A 19,059-nucleotide genomic window follows, 5' to 3' on the forward strand; every position below is an offset into this window, starting at 1 on the left:
GTATGAAGGGACATATGAATCTTTAGCAAATCTGGCATGTAAATATCTTGCTACGCCAACTACAACAATGCCATGTGAACACCTGTTCTCACTTTCAGGTGACATTGTAAACTAGATGCGGGCAGCATTATCTCCCGCGAATGTAAACAAACTTGTTTGTCAGAGTGACTGGCTGAACAATAAGTAGGACTGAGTGGACTTGTAGGCTCTAAAGTTTACATTGTTTTATATTTGAATGCAGTTTTTTGTACATAATTCTACATTTGTAAGCTAAATAGATTGCATTACAGTACTTGTATGAAGTGAATTAAAAATACTTTTTTTGTTTTTTTACAGCACAAATATTTGTAATTAAAAATAAATATAGAGTGAGCACTGTACTCGTGTTGTAACTGAAATAAATAAATTTGAAAATGTAGAAAACATCCAAAAATATTTAAATAAATGGCATTCTATTATTAACAGTGTGATTAATTGCAATTATTTTTTTAATTGCTTGACAGCCCTATTGCAAACATCTTATGCTGCAGGAGATCGCATTTATCCTTTCAAGATATGGCTGATGACTCCAGTTCAAAACTGCCAAACTAACTGCAATGGTGCATACAAAGGGCCAATTTTTCAAAAAAGTGGCCTCTAATTTTGCCTATATATTGAATTACAGAAATTAGAACATGGAAAAAAATTGTTAGATTATTCAGTCCCCCTCTCTGACTGCACGGGAGTTTCCTTCATCTCCAGACTAGCATATTTGAACCCAAAATGCCCATTTGCAAGGGCAAATGAACAAAATGGTCTAGACAAATGTACTTTTGCACAAAAGAGTGCATGCACCAGAGTGAGAAAAAATAAGAGAAGGGTTGATGCAGGCTGGAAATCTGGTCTCACGTTTGGGACAGCTGACTCTCAAACTCTTGTGAAAACTCTGAGCATGACAGTTTTCTGAGATCTTCCTTACTCCACAGGCATGTCCACTTGGACCTGTAAGTTGAAATAAAAACATCATACCATTAGAAAAATAATTATCATAGTACATCCAACCTAGCTGGAAGCAGGAAGTACTGAAAGCCACATAAGAATATCTGTTTCATGAGATTTCGTAATCCATTGCTTGTCCAAAGAAACTCAGATACTTTAATAAACATGGAGAACTTTTGGAAGCTTACTGAAACTGAGAAACCTGCCTACAACTTTTGAAGTTCTCCCAATATTACACTATGTATAAGTAGTTTTTTTTAATAACTCCCATTAAAGGTGCAGTGAATGATTATAAAGCCCATGTCTTTATTTACCTGTAAAATTAAAGAATCACTCCACTTAACTAAGGAAGATCTGGAATAATCCAACTTGATGTTCTCAAGCACTTTTCTAGTTCTGTTGCCTTAATCACAAAGCTATCACACAGCATACTGAAGAGTATTTACTTAGGTGAAAATCTCAGCTCTGAACGGTTTCTACCCCTTTGTCCATTTGATGCACTGAAGGTTGTTTTTCTATTTAAAAGTTATGTCCATGTTTTTAACAAAGCTTTCTTTCTGCCACTACTGACTCAGTTAAGTGCTGTGACTGCTTCTACTATATTGCTTCTATTTCCCTTGTTTCCGAGTAATGCGTCTTATCTCCAGCTGCTGCCACACGTGCTCCCTATCTTTATTTCAGCTCCAGTTCCCGCCAGTCACAGTACAATTTTTTTCAACTGCTGCCAATTCTCACCACAGGAAGCACACACAATTACTCCAGTAAGGTAATTAATATATTTTACAAGCAGGATGGCCATTTTTCAATGCAGGTGCATTTAATAAAAAAGGACCATCAAGAAACAAACCAGATTGGGATGACTTGTCATTCTGAGCCAAGAGGAACACTAAAGGCAATGATCAGGTTAAGATTCACTTGGAATTAAAGATTATCGGTGAATAATCTGTTTTCAAACAATGCTGTTCTCTCCCCTCCCCCCTCCAACAGTGTCAGTGAAGTCTGTTGGAAACAACCTTGGACAAAGAGCAGTTTGCAGTACATTCCCCATTCAGCAAGAATATGAGGCAGACATGATTGTCTTCTCTGTATTTTCAGGGTGGCCACCCAGGAGGAAAAATACCCAGTTAGGGAAAGGGGAAAAGAGAGAGAAACAAGAAAGGAAGAAGTAGTGAGGAAGGGTGGCCGAGTGGATGCTAGCCTGGGATTTAGGAGACTGAGTTCAAGTCCCTCTTCTGCTACAAACTTCCTGTGGGACCTTGGGTAAGTCACTTAATCTCTCTGTGCCTCAGTTCCTCCTCTGTAAAATGGGGATAACAGCACTTCCCTGCTTCATAGGCGTGCTGGGAGGATAAATATCTTAAATATTGTGAGGTGCTCAGATAGTATGGTAACGGAAGCCATAAATTCCTCTAAAATCGATAGAGAGCACACCCCTCCCCCAAACATGGCAGATACTCAGTGTAAGGCTTTTGATGGGTGTACAGGTCAGATACAGTACTTGTGGTTACACCAAATACAAGGGATTCTAGTTAGAGACAAGGCCAGATGTTCTGTCTAACCCTTCTGCTTGACTCTTTATACATCAATATTATCATCCGTGAGTGTCTGTATGCTGACCTCATAAGAATCAGTAATGTTCTGGGAACACTATGGGATCCCAGTGGGGAACAGGCCAGCTTTTCTAGTACCACTTATGATGTCTTTGTGTAGGATGGGTCATATACCTTCTCATCTAAAATCGCATTCTTTTGTTCTTGCCGCTAGTGTTTGTTGCTGTATGAGGCTTATTTCTTGTTCTCTCTTCCAGTCTAAATTCATATACATTCCACATCCCTCTTCCTTAATGGCAAATTGGCAACAATGATGGGACTCAATTTACTGGACTCTCACGTTTGCTGAGCTGTGTGGCTAATACAGCACCTCATACTGAAGGTGTCCACTAATGGTTGAAGCACTATGTGCAAGAGCCCATACTGAGTTAAGTTTCAGGAAGCATATTAAACACAGTCTGTCTGTCTGTTTCTGACACTCTCTAACCTTAAATATCACACACAAGAAAAACATCAAGATGCCCAGTACCTCACTTCTGCTTAACAATTTGCCCTTACAGATTTTTGCATGCTTTGCAGTGAATAATAACCACTGTTCCCATTTTTAGCAGAAAAGCAAATTACAATGGTATGGAATCACCTGAAAATGAAAAAGGGAGCATTCTGAATCAAAATTCACAAAAACACTTTCAACACTTTCACATGGCTCGAATTATGATTCTAAAGAAATGCAGCAGTTTTGTCTAATGAACTGAATATGGGCAAGAAACCAGGAACTCCTGAAATCTTAACACAGTTCTGCCACTGACTTGTGGTGTGGCATTGGGCAAGTGACTTATATTTTCTTTATCTCAATGCATCAGTCTATAAAATAGGGTATCAACATTTACTGTTCTCTCTTCTAGAGGTGTAGGTGAGATGAAGGCAGCTGGAAGGCTAAGGGAGTTGCCAGCTTGGGAGGCTCTCTGAGGTATTTCTGTCTTGATTAACTGTGAAGCACTTTTCTGTGCTGGGAACTTGCCATCAAGTTTGGTAGGACTGGGCTGGTTTACTCATTTGCTGTGTTTGATATCTAGGCTTGGCTGCTGACTGTCTGAGCTAAGGTGCCCTGCAGTTGGGTGAATTAGCAACTAATTCTAGCAGGGCTCTTTGAAGAGAGAGCAGTGCAATTTTTTTAATAAATAGACCAGTGATTAGAGATGTCTGAGGGCTGGTCTACACTACACAGTTAGTAAGGCAGCTTATTTTGACCTAATTATGTCAGTGTCTACACTACAGCCTTCCTCCCGCTCTCTTGTCAATTTCAGGACAGGAGAAGGGGGAGGGGGCAGCTGAGAAGCCCCAAGCGGCTTCCTCTGCTCCCTGTGGGGAACACAGAGTGGAGGGGGGCCAGCTCACTGGGAGCCCAGGAGCTGTGGGGCAGGAAAGAAGAGAGGATGTAGGAAGGTGGTTGTTGGTGACTCCTTTCTGAGGGGGTGTGTAGGCATCATGTCCCAGGAGGTGTGTTGCCTGTCTGAGGCCCACCTCCCAGATATTAAAGAAAGTTTACCAAGGCATGCATCCTCTGACCACTAGCCAATATTCCTCATCCATGTGGGCACTAATGATACTGCCAGATATGAACCTGGCACACAGGATCTGGTCCAAGAGGTGAATACAGCTGAACCACTCGGTAATAGTAAGTGCAATGTGATTAAATTTAACATCCGTGTAGGGGAGAAAATACAAAAGAAACCCACCACAGTACCAGTTAGCTTCAAAAAAGGGAACTACACGGAACTGATGCTAGCTAAACGGAAAATAAAAGGAACTGTCACAAGAGTGAAATGCCTGCAAGCTACATGGAAACTTTTAAAAACACTATTATAGGGACTTAAATGATATGTATGCCCCAAATTAAAAAAAGTGAGTGTGAGGCTTGCTACCACGGCAAAACAAAAGAGGTGGTTAGAGGCAGAAAGATATCCTTTAAAAATAGGAAGTCAGATCCTACGGAGGAATAGAAAGGAACATAAGCTCTCGGAAGTCAAATGTAAAAGTATAATTAGGCAGGCCAAAAAAGAATTTGAAGAGCAACTTTAAAAAGCAAAAAAAATTTAAGTACATCAGTAGCAGGAAGCCTGCCAGACAATCAGTGGGGCCACTGAACGACTGAGGTGCTAAAGGAACACTCAAGGAAGACAAGGCTATTGTGGAAAAGCTAAACACATTCTTTGCATCGGTTTTCCCTGCAGAGAATGTGAGGGAGATTCCCACACCTGAGCCATTCATTTTAGGTGACAAATCTGAGTAACTGTCCCAGATTGAGGTCTCAACAGAGGAGACTTTGGAACAAATTGATAAATTAAACAGTAATAAGTCACCAGGACCAGATGGTATTCACCCAAGAGTTCTGAAGGAACTCAAATATGAAATTGCAGAACTAGTAACTATGCTGTGTAACCTATCACTTAAATGAGCTTCTGAACCAGATGATTCCAGGAGAGTTAATGTAACATCAATTTTTTAAAAAAGGATCCAGAGGCAATCCTGTCAATTACAGGCCAGTAAGCCTAACTTCAGCATCAGGCAAATTGGTTGAAACTATAGTAGAGAACAAAATTATCTGACATAGATGAACACAATATGTTGGGAAAGAGTCAACACAGCTTTTGTAAAGAGAAATCATGCCTTACCAACCTATTAGAATTCTTTGAGGAGGTCAACAAGCATGTAGACAAGGGTAGACCAGTCATATAGTGTATTTGGACTTTCAGAAAGACAAGGTTCCTCACCAAAAGGTCTTAAGCAAAGGGAAGACTCACAGCATACGAGGGAAGATACTCTCATCAATCACTAACTGGTTAAAAGACAGGAAACAAAGGGTAGGAATAAATGTTTTTCACAGTGGAGAGAGATAAATAGGTGGTCCCCCAAGGATCTTTACTGGGACCAGTGCTGTTTAATATATTCATAAATGATCTCGAGAAAGGGGTAAACGGTGAGGTGGTGAAGTTTGCAGGTGATACAAAATTACTCAAAATAGCTAAGTCCATGACCAAGGGATCTCAGAAAACTGGATGAGTGGGAAAGAAAATGGAAGATGAAATTCAATATAGATAACTGCAAAATAATGCACTTTGGAAAACATAATCCCAACTGCACACCCATAAATTGATGCTGTCTAAATTAGCTGTTATAACTCAAGAAAGATCTTGAAGTCATTGTGGATAGTTCTCTGAAAACATCTGCTCAATGGGCAGCGGCAGTCAAAAATGCTAACTGTGTTAGGAATCATTAGGAAAGGGATAGATAAGAAGACAGAAAATATCATAATGCCACTACATAAACCCATGGTACACCCATACGATTAATACCAGGTGCAGTTCTGGTCACCCCATCTCAAAGAAGATATATTTAGAATTGGAAAAAGCACAGAGAAGGGGAAGAAAAATGATTAAGGGTATGGAAGAGCTTCCATGGGAGGACAGATTAAAAAGACTGGGACTGTTCAGTTTAGAAAAGAGACGGCTAAGGCTGATATGATAAAGCTCTATATATCACGAGTGATGTGGAGAAAGTGAACTAGGAAGTGTTATTTTCCCCTTCACGTAACACAAGAATGAGGGGTCACCCGATGAAATTAATAGGCAGCAGGTTTAAAACAAACAAAGGAAGTACTTTTGCACACAAAACATAGCCAACCTGTGCAACTCATTGCCAGGGGACGTTGTGAAAAACAAAAGTATATTGAGTTGAAAAAAATAATTAGGTAAGTTCATGGTTGATAGGGTCATCAATGGCTATTAGACAAGATGGTCAGGGATGTAACTCCCTGCTATGGGTGTCCCTAAACCTCTGATTGCCAGAAGCTGGGTCTGGACAAGAGGGGATTTGCCCTGGTAATTGCACTTGGTAATTGTCCTGTTCTGTTCATTCCCTCTGAAGCATCTGGCACTGGCCACTGTCGGAAGACAGGATATTGGGCTTGATGGACCGTTGGTCTGATCCAGTATGACATTTTTATTTTCTTGTACATCTTTCTGGTTGAGGGTAAGGGCCTAAGCAGGGACAGATGAATCGTAGAAATGAAAGCATGGCTGCGAAGATGTTGTCAACAGGAGGGTTTTGGCTTCCTTGATGATGGGATGCTGTTCAGGGAAGGAGGGCTTCTGGGAAGAGATGGGTTTCACCTAACCAAGAAGGAAAAGAGCATTTTCACACACTGACTCACTGATCTAGTGAAGAGGGCTTTAAACTAGGTTCAGAGGGTGCAGGTGACAAAAACCCACAGGTAAGTATAAAAAGGTGATCTTAATGGGGAGCTAAATGTTGTGGAGGAGGGGGAAAGGAATCCAAAATTGCAATAGGGTCATAGGAGCAGCAAGAGGGAAAACAGTGGGAGAATCTGCCACAAATGTAAGGAGTATAGGGAATAAAAACAAAGAACTGGAAGTATTAACACATAAGCTAAATTATGACTTAACTTGCATCATTGAGACTTGGTGGGGCCAATCTGATGACTGGAATATTGGTATTGAGGGGTATAGCTTGTTCAGGACAGACAGGCAGGGGTAAAAGGGACGAGGCGTTACATTGTATGTCAAGAATATACTTGTTTTGAGGTCCAGAAGGAGGTGAGAGGCAGACCAGCTGCAACTCTGTGTGTAAAGATAAAAAGGGATGAAAAACCAGGGTGATGTCATGGTACGGGGATCTACTCTAGACCACCAAATCAGGAGGAGGAGGTGGACGAGGCATTTCTAGAATAAATAGCAAAAATACCCAAATCACAGGACCTGGTAGTAAGGGGGACTTTAACTACCCAGACATTTGTTGTAAAAGTAATATGGCACAACACAAAATGTCCAGTAAGTTCTTTGAGTGCCTTGGCAAGAACTTTTTATTTCAGAAGGCTGAGGAAGTAAGTACATGGTACAAACATTTTAGACTTGATTTGGACTAACAGGGAGAAATTGGTTGCCAATCTGAAGGTCGTACAAGGGTTTCATGGAAACCTTGCCTTAGATTCACCAAAAGTTTGTCAAACACAGATGTTTTGAAGCAACATTTTGGGCTTGACTAATTGGCAATTTCCATCAAAATTTGTTTCATCAGAAAATTTCTGATCAGCTCCAGTAGACGGTGATCATCATTTGCAGGCAATACATAGGCTGCAATTTATTGATGTTGGGCCCAGTTTAGCAACACAGTTAAGCATGTGCATAACTTTAAATACCTATTTACATGTTTAAAATAGTAATATGAATGATACCAGACTAGGATCTGGGGTAACAAACATCATCTAGTTGCAGGGTGACCAGATGTCCCGATTTTGTAGGGACAGTCCTGATTTTTGGGTCTTTTTCTTATATAGGTTCCTATTACCCCCCACCCCCGTCCCGATTTTTCACACCTGCTGTCTGGTCACTCTATCTAGCCAGGTATTACTGAAACCTGGTGGGATGATTCACATGATTGGAATATTAAATTAATGGTTATAATCTATTTAGGAAGGACTGAGTGGGCAAAAAGAGAAGGGGAGTGGCACTGTGATGGGGTGTACAAACCCACACTGGGCAACAAGGGGTAAAGGGATTATTTTGGGCTCAGCCAGCCCCATCCCACCACAGCTGCAGCAAATGCTCCATCTGCTGGAGGAATTAAAAGTCAGGGAATTAGATCCTTTGAGCTGCAGAGCTGGAGGTGAGCGGACCTGCAGCCCACACCTCCAGTCGAGCTGAGCCAAAGACTCTGAAACAGCTGCCCAAAGGCGCCTCCGTGAGGGAAGAGAGGATCCACTCCGGAGACAACCAGAGAGAGAAGCATCCAGTGGATCTAGGACATTGGTAAACCCCACTTAGCTATTGTGGTTTGGGTTTTCCTACCGGGGATGGATGAGAGGAAGAGGCCCAGGGAGGACAGCCTTAAGCAGTCTTGGTTGCCAGACTACTGGTAGCCCAAAGGACCCTGGGTCAGAGCCCAGTGGACTGGGAGGGCTTACTGTTGGTGTCTGCTATGGACCACCAAATCACACTCGGGAACAGGATGACTGGCTCCTGAAGCATCTACCTATAAGGTGCAGTGAAATAAATGCTGTATGAAAATGGGGCACTTCAATCTGAGGGACACATGCTGGAGGTCTCATGTTTCCAGTACTAAAATATCTTTGAAATTTCTAAATATTACAGGTGACAATTTCCTAACCCAAGAAGTGTTGCATGGGGGGATTCTATGTTAGGTCTCTTCTTGATGAATAAAGGAACTGATCACAGAATTAACAATTAGTGGTAGCTTAGGGGACAAGTGATCATGACTTGACCACTTTGTTATTTGCAAACAGAAAACAAATTCAAGCCAGTAATATATATACTTGATGATTTAAAAGGGCCAATGTCATAAAACTGAAAACAAGTATGAACCATATCAGTTGGGAGAAAGAATTGAAACAGAAAAATGTGAATGATGATTAGGACTTATTTAAGAATTTTTAGTAAATGCCCAAAAAGCCACAATTCCGCAATCGAGAAAGAAAACCACATTGGTTAAAAAAACAACTTGGCTTAGAGGGAAAGTGAAGGGAGCTATACAATATTATATAAATGGAAAAGGAGGTTGATAGTAACTAATATAAATCAGAAATAGAACTTCAGAAAATGTATAAGGGAAGCAAAGGGACAGAAGGAGAAATATACAGCCAGCAGAGTTAAGGACAAAAGGTTTTAAAGTACCTCTACCCGATATAACGTGACCCGATATAACATGCATTGGGATATTGAACGGTAAAGCAGTGCTCCAGTGGGAGGGGAGAGCTGTGCGATTCCAGTGGATCAAAGCAAGTTCGATATAATGCGGTTTCACCTATAACGCGGTAAGATTTTTTGAGTCCCAAGGACAGCGTTATATTGGGGTAGAGGTGTACATTAAGAACAAAAATAATCCTATAACTGGTACTGGTGCACTGATAGAATTGTTAATAATAATGAAGAAAAGGCAGAAATGTTCAATAAATATTTCTGTCCTGTATTTGTGAAAAAGCCAGAAGATGTAGTCATATCATATGATGATGAAGAAACACTTTTCATTCCAATAGTAACTCAGGAGGATGTTAAACAGCAGCTACTAAAGCTAGACATTTAAAATTAGGATAACTTACATCCAAGCATTTTAAAAGAGCTGGCTGAGTAGTTCATTAGACCGTTAATTTTGATTTTCAATCATTCCTGGAACACTGGTGAAGTTCCAGAGGACTGGAAGAAAGCTAAGATCATGCCAATATTTTATAAGTTTAAACAGGATGATCCAGGTAATTATAGGCCTGTCAGCCTGACATCGATCCCAGGCCAAATAATGAAATGGCTCATATGGACTCGAATGATAAAGAATTAAAGGAGAATAATGGGTTTATGGAAAATAGATCCTTTCAAACTAACTTTTTTTTCTTTTTTAATAAAATCACAGGTTTGCTTAAAAAGGTAATAGAGTTGATTTATTATACCTAGACTTCTGTAATGCATTTGATTTGATACCACGTGACATTTTGATTAAAAAACGAGAATGATACAAAATTAACATGAATTAAAAACTGTCTAACTGAGCAATCTTAAAACTTATTTGGAAATGGAGAATCAACATTGAGTGGGTGTGGTAAGTGGCATTCTGCAGGATTGGCCTTGCACTATTTATCATTTTTATCATCAACGACATGGAAGAAAACAAAATCATCACTGATAAAGATTGGGGGAGTACTAAATAATGAACAGGGCAGGTCACTGATACAGAATGATCTGGTTCATTTGGTGCAAGCAAACAATATGTGTTTTACCACGGACAGATGCACAGTCAGACATCTAGGAACAAAGAATGTAGGCCATACTTACAGGATGGGGGACCCCATCCTGGGAAGCAGTAATGCTTAAGAAGAGTTGGTGGTCATGGTGGGTAATCAGCTGAACAGGAGCTCCCATTGAGGCACTGTGGCCAAAAGAACTAATGCTATCCTTGGGTGCATAATCAGGAGAATATCAAGTAGGAGTAGGGAGGTTTTATTACCTCTATATGTGACATTGGTGTGACTGCTATAGGAATATTATATGCAGTTTTGGTGTCCACAGTTCAAGGAAGATATTGATAAATTGGAGAGGGTTCAGAGAAGAGCCATGAGAATGATTAAAGCATTAAGAAAACATGCCTTATAGTGATAGATTCAAAGAGCTCAATCTATTCAGTTTAACAAAGAGAACATTAAGGAGTGGCTTGATCTCAGTTTATAAGTACCTACCTGGGGAACTAATATTGGATAATGGGCTCTTCAATCAAATATCCAATGGCTGGGAGTTGAAACTAGATGAAATCAGACTGGAAATAAGGACAGTGAGGGTAATTAACCATTCAAACAACTTGCCAAGGGTTGTTGTGGGTTCTTTATTACTGGCAATTTTTAAATCAAGATTGGAAGCATTTCTAAAATATATGGTCTTGTTTAAAACAGGAATTTATTCAGGGACATTCTATGGCCTGTGTTATACAGGAGATCCATCGTTTTTAAAGACACTAAGGACAATTAGGTGCTCAACTCCCATTGAAAGTCAGAGGAGTTGGGGATTTAACTGCCAGATTTCTGCCTTTGGATATCTCCCTAGGTGATTAGGCTTGTGGAAGTTCCTTTCTATGTGGAACCCTCCTCACCCTCCATTCCCATACAGAGGGAATTTCATTAAACACCACCACCCTCTTACAGGGTCAGAGATCTACAGCTGGGGAGGGTGCAAGTGCGGGAAGGGGTGCAGAAGACTCTGCTGGGGGACAAGCATTGTTCCACCCATGTCCTGGGAAAATCTAGAAGAGCTAATGAAGACTGGGCTAAATTAATTTTTTTCAAGGTTCCTTCCATACTCGGAGAAACCCCAGGCTTAGGTCCTGAGAGCAACGGGTCAAAGGAAAGCCCTGGCAGTGGGGCTCCAATAAAGCTGCACTTGTCAGAAACCGACTTCAGCTGATGCAGAGGCACAGGGCATTCACATGGAGGGTCCTGGCATCCTATAGATCTCATAGGAACCACAGTTCTTGGAGGCGGAACACTTGCTCTCCAAGAACAATTTGTCCCCAGAGATTCTCCTGGGGCAGCAGTACAGCCATAGACCACCTTTTACACAGGGCTCAGCCGTAAGAATCAGTCTTGCCCATCATGTTATTTTGTATTACTGTATGGCAAATGTTTGTAAGTGAGATATAGGGCACTATCCAAATTGCAACTCTTATCGCTATGATAATGTGCAGTGTCTTTGCTAATGAAGGGCCAGATTCTGCCACCCTTCTTACAGTGATTAATATCTTATTCAGTACGAAGCCCTACTGAACTCAATAGGAAGTGAAGTAAGATTGCGACGTAAGTCACTTCTCTGTGTGAATGAAGGTGACAGAATCAGGTCCATAATATTCAGAATTGTATGCATCATTTGCATACTTATTCTCGCTTAAACTCTGTGATGCTAAGCATCTGTATCACCAGAAAGCACAATGTATTCTCATGGACTTGCCTATGTAGCCCACAAGAAATTTTCAGGAAAAAGCCTTGATTCATTTATACGGATTTGTTCTAACTTTTCTTAGGAGTTTGTTTCTCTTATCTTAACATGTGCTGCCACCTATAGTCAACTCCGTGAAATGACTCTTTGCTCTTTCAACTTCTAAAATACATAGCAGAACATCTCAGTTCTATTATATCTCCTCAGTTTCTTTATGTTACTGGAGAAAAAAAATGATGTTACTTCAAATGAAATATGTGCAAGGATAAAGGAAAACAATTTGCTATTTATCTTAACGATAGTCTGTTGATAACATCTCACTGTTTGTGAATACAATATTACACCATGGCAACCACTTCTCTCCATTCTCTCTTGAGAAGTAGAAAAGAAAACCATAGAATCATAGAATATCAGGGTTGGAAGGGACCTCAGGAGGTCATCTAGTCCACCCCCTGCTCAAAGCAGAGCCAATCCCCAACTAAATCATCCCAGCCAGGGCTTTGTCTAGTCTGACCTTAAAAATATCTAAGGAAGGAGATTCCACCACTTCCCTAGGTAATGCATTCCAGTGTTTCACCACCCTCCGAGTGAAAAAGTTTTTCCTAATCTCCAGCCTAAACCTCCCCCACTGCAACTTGAGACCATTACTCCTCGTTCTGCCATCTGCTACCACTGAGAACAGTCTAGATCCATCCTCTTTGGAACCCCCTTTCAGGTAGTTGAAAGCAGCTATCAAATCCCCCCTCATTCTTCTCTTCCTCAGACTAAACAATCCCAGTTCCCTCAGCCTCTCCTCATAAGTCATGTGTTCCAGTCCCCTAATAATTTTTGTTGCCCTCCGCTGGACGTTTTCCAATTTTTCCACATCCTTCTTGTAGTGTGGGGCCCCAAACTGGACACAGTACTCCAGATGAGGCCTCACCAATGTCAAATAGAGGGGAATGATCACGTCCCTCGATCTGCTGGCAATGCCCCTACTTATACATCCCAAAATGCCATTGGCCTTCTTGACTCATATCCAGCTTCTCGTCCACTGTAACCCCTAAGTCCTTTTCTGCAGAACTGCTGCCTAGCCATTAGGTCCCTAGTCTGTAGCGGTGCATGGGATTCTTCCATCCTAAGTGCAGGACTCTGCACTTGTTCTTGTTGAACCTCATCAGATTTATTTTGGCCCAATCCTCTAATTTGTCTAGGGCCCTCTGTATCCTATCCCTACCCTCCAGCGTATCTACTACTCCTCCCAGTTTAGTGTCATCTGCAAACTTGCTGAGGGTGCAATCCACACCATCCTCCAGATCATTAATGAAGATATTGAACAAAACCGGCCCGAGGACTGACCCTTGGGGCACTCCACTTGATACCGGCTGCCAACTAGCCATTGATCACTACCCATTGAGCCCGACAGTCTAGCCAGCTTTCTATCCACCTTATCGTCCATTCATCCAGCCCATACTTCTTTAACTTACTGGCAAGAATACTGTGGGAGATCATGTCAAAAGCTTTGCTAAAGTCAAGGAACAACACGTCCACTGCTTTCCCCTCATCCAAAGAGCCAGTTATCTCGTCATAGAAGGCAATTAGATTAGTCAGGCATGACTTGCCCTTGGTGAATCCATGCTGACTGTTCCTGATCACTTTCCTCTCCTCTAAGCACTTCAGAATTCATTCCTTGAGGACCTGCTCCATGATTTTTCCAGGGACTGAATTGAGGCTGACTGGCCTGTAGTTCCCAGGATCCTCCTTCTTCCCTTTTTTAAAGATGGGCACTACATTAGCCTTTTTCCAGTCATCCGGAACCTCCCCCGATCACCATGAGTTTTCAAAGATAATGGCCAATGGCTCTGCAATCACATCCGCCAACTCCTTTAGCACTCTCGGATGCAGCGCATCCGGCCCCATGGACTTGTGCTCATCCAGCTTTTCTAAATAGTCCCAAACCACTTCTTTCTCCATAGAGGGCTGGTCACCTTCTCCCCATGCTGTGCTGCCCAGTGCAGTAGTCTGGAGCTGACCTTGTTTGTGAAGACAGATGCAAAGAAAGCATTGAGTACATTAGCTTTTTCCACATCCTCTGTCACTAGGTTGCCTCCCTCATTCAGTAAGGGGCCCACACTTTCCTTGACTTTCTTCTTGTTGCTAACATACCTGAAGAAACCCTTCTTGTTACTCTTAGTAAGGGGTTTATTTTATTCCTGCTAATGTGCAGCTAGCAACTGTTGAATATCATCTGAGATGATATTCAGAGCAAATTTTATATCTAAATTTGTATTAATTTAATTTTAAAACAGTATATATACACTGCAGGATCTCAGAGTACAATGATTACACTCAAGAAAAATTAAGGTTAATTACAATAAGATGAGGATCATCATCTAGTCAAAAGATTAAGAGAGAATTTTATAGCACTGATATTTAGAGCAGGTTTGGGAGACTGAAAGGTAACTATTGTTTGTGCTTCAGAGGGAAAATGGCAGCAGAAAGAGTGAGATCATCTCTAACCAAGGTTTCAGTCCAATAGAATGAATACCTGCCATAAACTTTGCATGACCATGCAGGGGAGAGACCGGTTTTTTAGTATCATATCTGCTAGCACTGCTATATTTCTATGTTCCGAAACAAGGATCTTGCAAAACAGCAAAAGCTATTGATAATTTGACAAAAGTGCCTTGGTCTCTGCACAGCAGGAGGGGGGAAAATATCTAGGCTGTTATAATTGGTATGAAATGTTCCTACTATATATTCCCTTTTGCCCCATTTTTTTAAAAGGTGAAGAGGGAAATCACTTTTAATATTTCTTTTAATTCATATACCCAAATGGTGGCCAGTTTTCAGATTTTAATCTTCACTTTAACAAAGAGCAGTTGGGCAGCTATTGACTATGAAACACAGCAGTCAACTACCTTGTAAATTAGAAGCTGCGGTAGTAAAAATGGATTTGTATATCACCGGGAGTAGAGAGAATGTCTGCCTTGTAAATTTAATTAAACAGCAGGTGCAAAATCAGGTCATATGGCTTTGATGTGCCCCATGTGAGGATGACAACTAGACAATGACTCTAATATGAAGAAATTTGCATACATTTGCATTGGATTGGATGGAACACTGTAGCTCTCACCTATTTTTTGTGTTTCATCTCTGGGAAGTTGAAGATTTGAATGAACGGTGCCTATTTAGTTACTGCAACTAAATACAAGCAATGCTTTCATTTGCTGTAGTAGGGAACATATGGGTTATGAGTCCTTTATTACAATTTTAAAGAGAATGCTTACTAGATAATCAAACATTTGAAAATGCAGCAGAGATGGTTGTAATGATGGAAGAAGCAAAATGGGAGGGAGCCGGGGGAGACCCATCTCTGAGTTTTAATCTTTCCTGGATGAGCGTTTGTTCACTAGAGCATTAATGCAAATCTGGATTTTTGGTCTCTGTCCAGGGGGTGTCACAAACAATTCTCTTTGCTTTAGTAGTTAATATTGTAAACAATGAAATTATGTAGGTCGGAAGTCTTTGCAGATCTGGCAATTAGTGTCTCATATAAATTGTGTTAAAAATGCATTTTATTGCCCTACTGGACAAAGTTAATATAAATGGCTAGACATTAGCTATCATAATCACTTTGAAAATGGTTTAATGGCAAGTACTTTTATGCACCTCAAGATTTCTTCCTTAGGTGTTTAAAAAATCATAAACAATTGCTGTCATTTGCTATATATATTTCTTTGCAAAACTCTGAATTCCATCACTGACTAGTTTACAGCTTTTACAATGGCAAGCTGCATAGGGTCAGGGGCTTTTCAAACATGATTCAATGGGTATAAAGCAACCCTACCCACAGAGAGAAAGGGAATTACGCAAAGGCTGAATCTTGTCCATTAAGTATTTCAAACCTGGCATGGATCAGCAGTGACCAAAAACTACCCATTTGATGGCTGTTCAGGGAACTTATGAACATGAATGTGAAAATGAAATGAGATGTGTCTAAAGTAAAGGCTACAGCGACCCTTAAAGAAATACTGATCCGCATAAGAAGACAAGCAAGGTGGAGAAATTTGCACTGCTGCTCATGCTCTTCTTTGTTCTCTCTATATAAGAGAAGACTTCAGACTCCAGCACTGTTAATCTAGCAGCTTCTTAGGTAGCAGCATTATTATCGTTAGCAAAACAGTAAGTGCAGGAAGACTCTAATTGCAGTGTATTTTACTGACAATCGACACAGAGTCAGATCCTCAGCTGATGGAAATTGGCAGAGCTCCACAGAAGTCAATGCAGCTACGTCAGTTTTGTCCTAGCTGAGGATCTGGCCCCCAATACTCTGAGTAATTCAGATCAGATATTTTTAACTACAACTATTTCTCAAACCCAACATATCACACACATCACTGAATACACAAGGCTACACTAGTGCTGTCTCTTCTAACTGCAGTTTCCCTTCACAGCCATCCCCACGTTACTGAGAATGGACTTTAGCTGACAGTCACTTACAACTTGTATCTCACTCATATCAGTGGTTTTCTGAATGCAGGTTTAGTAGATGTAATTTTCCTCAGTATAATATACCATTACAGCTTGATTTTATCCTGCGAACATAAGTGTTCTTGGGAGCCACATGCGATAGTTTCTTGTACACCAAGAAGAATTCTCCAAGGTCCAGAAATGTCATGTGTGATTAGAGTGCAGAGAGTGGGCAGACCAAAGGGGGTGATGGGCATTTGTCCCCACTATTGGCCCTAAAGGGATTCTAAAGAAAAGGCAATGCAACCAGAGGATCCCTTTAAAGTAATACAGCTGTGGGAAAGCTCCACTTTTAAGTGGATATCATGCGACAGTGACAATGTTTGTCATTTCTGATTACTCAGGAGACCTAAATGTCAACTTCTTAGACAGCTTGCTAGCTTATGGAAAGACAACATCATAGGACCTTGATGTTTTTAAATTGATGGATTTGGTTCCTTTTTTAGATGCTATTCACAGAGCAACATCATTTTTCCATGTTGATTAAAGAATATCCCACCTTCCAGAAATGATGCCTCAGCCCTTCATAATTAGGAAACCTGCTGTTCAGTCTGTGTTGTGCCCACCTCTGTGCCTAATCCACAAAAGAAATAAGTATGCTATAGATAACCACTAGAGGACTTACCGCTTTAGCTGAAACTGTAGAGGCTCATTCTCTTACTGCTGGATCTCCCAGGCTCAGCTCATGGAGACAACCAAAACAAAAGTTACATATACAGTTTCCAGCTCTATATAAACACAAAGCAATGATCTGAAACTTCGCTTAAGAAAAAAATAATTATGTTATTTCTTTCTGCTTCCTCTCCTCCCCCTCCCCTCCATTTTTTTTTTGAAGTGCACAATATATTTAAAAAGCATGAAACAAAACTCATTCATTTTATCATTTTTCAATTTCATTTTTTTAAATAACCTGAAAAAGTAATCCATGGAAGCAAACATCAGAGGTAACCACAAACATGATTAATTATGAGATCAATAAACAATTTAGCAGTTCTGAGGCAACATTCAAATGACCTTCCAGAAGAAAGCGCCAGCAGCGTATATTAAAGTACCTGTAAAAATCTTTTTCGAATAGTTAACATGCTAAGTGAATTCAAGCAGGTTGGGTAATGTTTATTTAGCTGTGTTAAATGCATTGTAAGGTTACTCCAAAAGATCACAGAGAAACTGAATAATTAGGAGAACAAAAGCACCAAAAAGACACATATATATTGTAAAAGGGATAGTAATAAAAAAAAAAGACCGGAAGATCAGAGTCAAAAGTTAGCTACATTTCACCAAACATTGCGTTTTCCTGCTATGGGCCAGATTGTGCCAGGGTCTTGTGCAAGTGCACAAGGAGGGGAGGGTGCAAGGAACCCTTTTCAAGTCCGGCCAGTTATACATCTGCCCAATTGACAGCATCCTGCTAAAAAATGTGCAAAGATTAAAAATAGCAGGTGCGGCCACTCCATCCCTAGCCAGCCATAGAAAGGAGTGCACATTGTACTCTCATAAGAGGTGATGCCACAGGCAGGCTATTCTCTTGTGAGTTAAGTAGCTTAAGGTGGCATTGTTGCTGAACAAATGCCTCCTAGAGGAACCCCTGGAACAGTGTGGATGCAAACAACCCCCAATGTTGACTTGTGCCAATGTCTAGCAAGGTTTTTATAAATCACCCATGACCATAGAATGTGAGTTCCCCCCAATAGTCCTGCCATTACCATGTGGGGGACAGGAAACAGTGGCATAGAGCATGCTATACTGCTTCTATGCCAGCCAGTAGCTCCACTATGCAAGAGGAATCCTCAGCTCTCATTGTTGAGGCAGCTTTCCAGCCTCTCTTGCTACCAGAGCAGTGCAAAAATACCCAAGCAGGGATTGAGAATCTGGCCCACTGTTACCATTTGCGTAAATAACTACACAATGTGTGAGGTAGTGGAGAATCAGGCCCTGTACTCTGAGAGACTTCTACTAGTACATGTGCTAATGGGATGCTAGGAGTAATAAGCACAATAAAATACACATTTTATCTGACACTGTTGATCTTAAATTATATGCAAATTAACCTAGTATTTACTATTGAATCAAATAATTTGAATGTACAGTGCATGAGATTTGCAGTTACCTTACATTTCCAGAAATGTAAGATCAGCAAGCAAGAGGGATGGTGATGGCCCATAAAATTTGCCAATTGCCTTAGATAACTAAGAACCAGGTTCAAATATGCTTACTCACACTGAATAGGACCTTATATTACAACTAGTCCCATAAAAATTAGAGGGTATTCCAAAAGTAAAATACTACTCAATGTATAGCAAAGATGTAATAATATAGCCCTAAATGAGTATTTTCATTGTGCCATACATAGCCATCAATTTTTAAGAAAAAACACTGACTTACTTCAATGGGAAGTTCTGATCAAAATCCAATGTTACAATGTGGAACAGTATTTTCAGCATTCAGAATATTTCTTAGAGTTTATGTGAGGGAAAAACAAGGGAGTACTGTGGGTATTGAGATGACCGTTCATA

At 40.6% G+C, this 19,059-nt stretch overlaps 1 long non-coding RNA gene across 2 annotated transcripts in view; it reads right to left on the bottom strand.

Moving 5' to 3' along the window:
- Positions 1-375: 375 nt before the first annotated feature.
- The window catches only part of LOC140908609 (uncharacterized), a 70,201-nt gene continuing 51,517 nt past the window's right edge, over positions 376-19,059 (bottom strand). For both annotated transcript variants that reach the window (XR_012157931.1, XR_012157932.1), the window contains exons 3-4: positions 17,172-17,228; positions 376-981 (exon numbers count right to left, since the gene is read on the bottom strand). This is a non-coding gene — a long non-coding RNA (uncharacterized lncRNA). The remainder of the gene's footprint in view (positions 982-17,171; positions 17,229-19,059) is intronic.

Source organism: Lepidochelys kempii, chromosome 3, assembly GCF_965140265.1.
Source record: "Lepidochelys kempii isolate rLepKem1 chromosome 3, rLepKem1.hap2, whole genome shotgun sequence".
Taxonomy (NCBI): Eukaryota; Metazoa; Chordata; order Testudines; family Cheloniidae; genus Lepidochelys; species Lepidochelys kempii.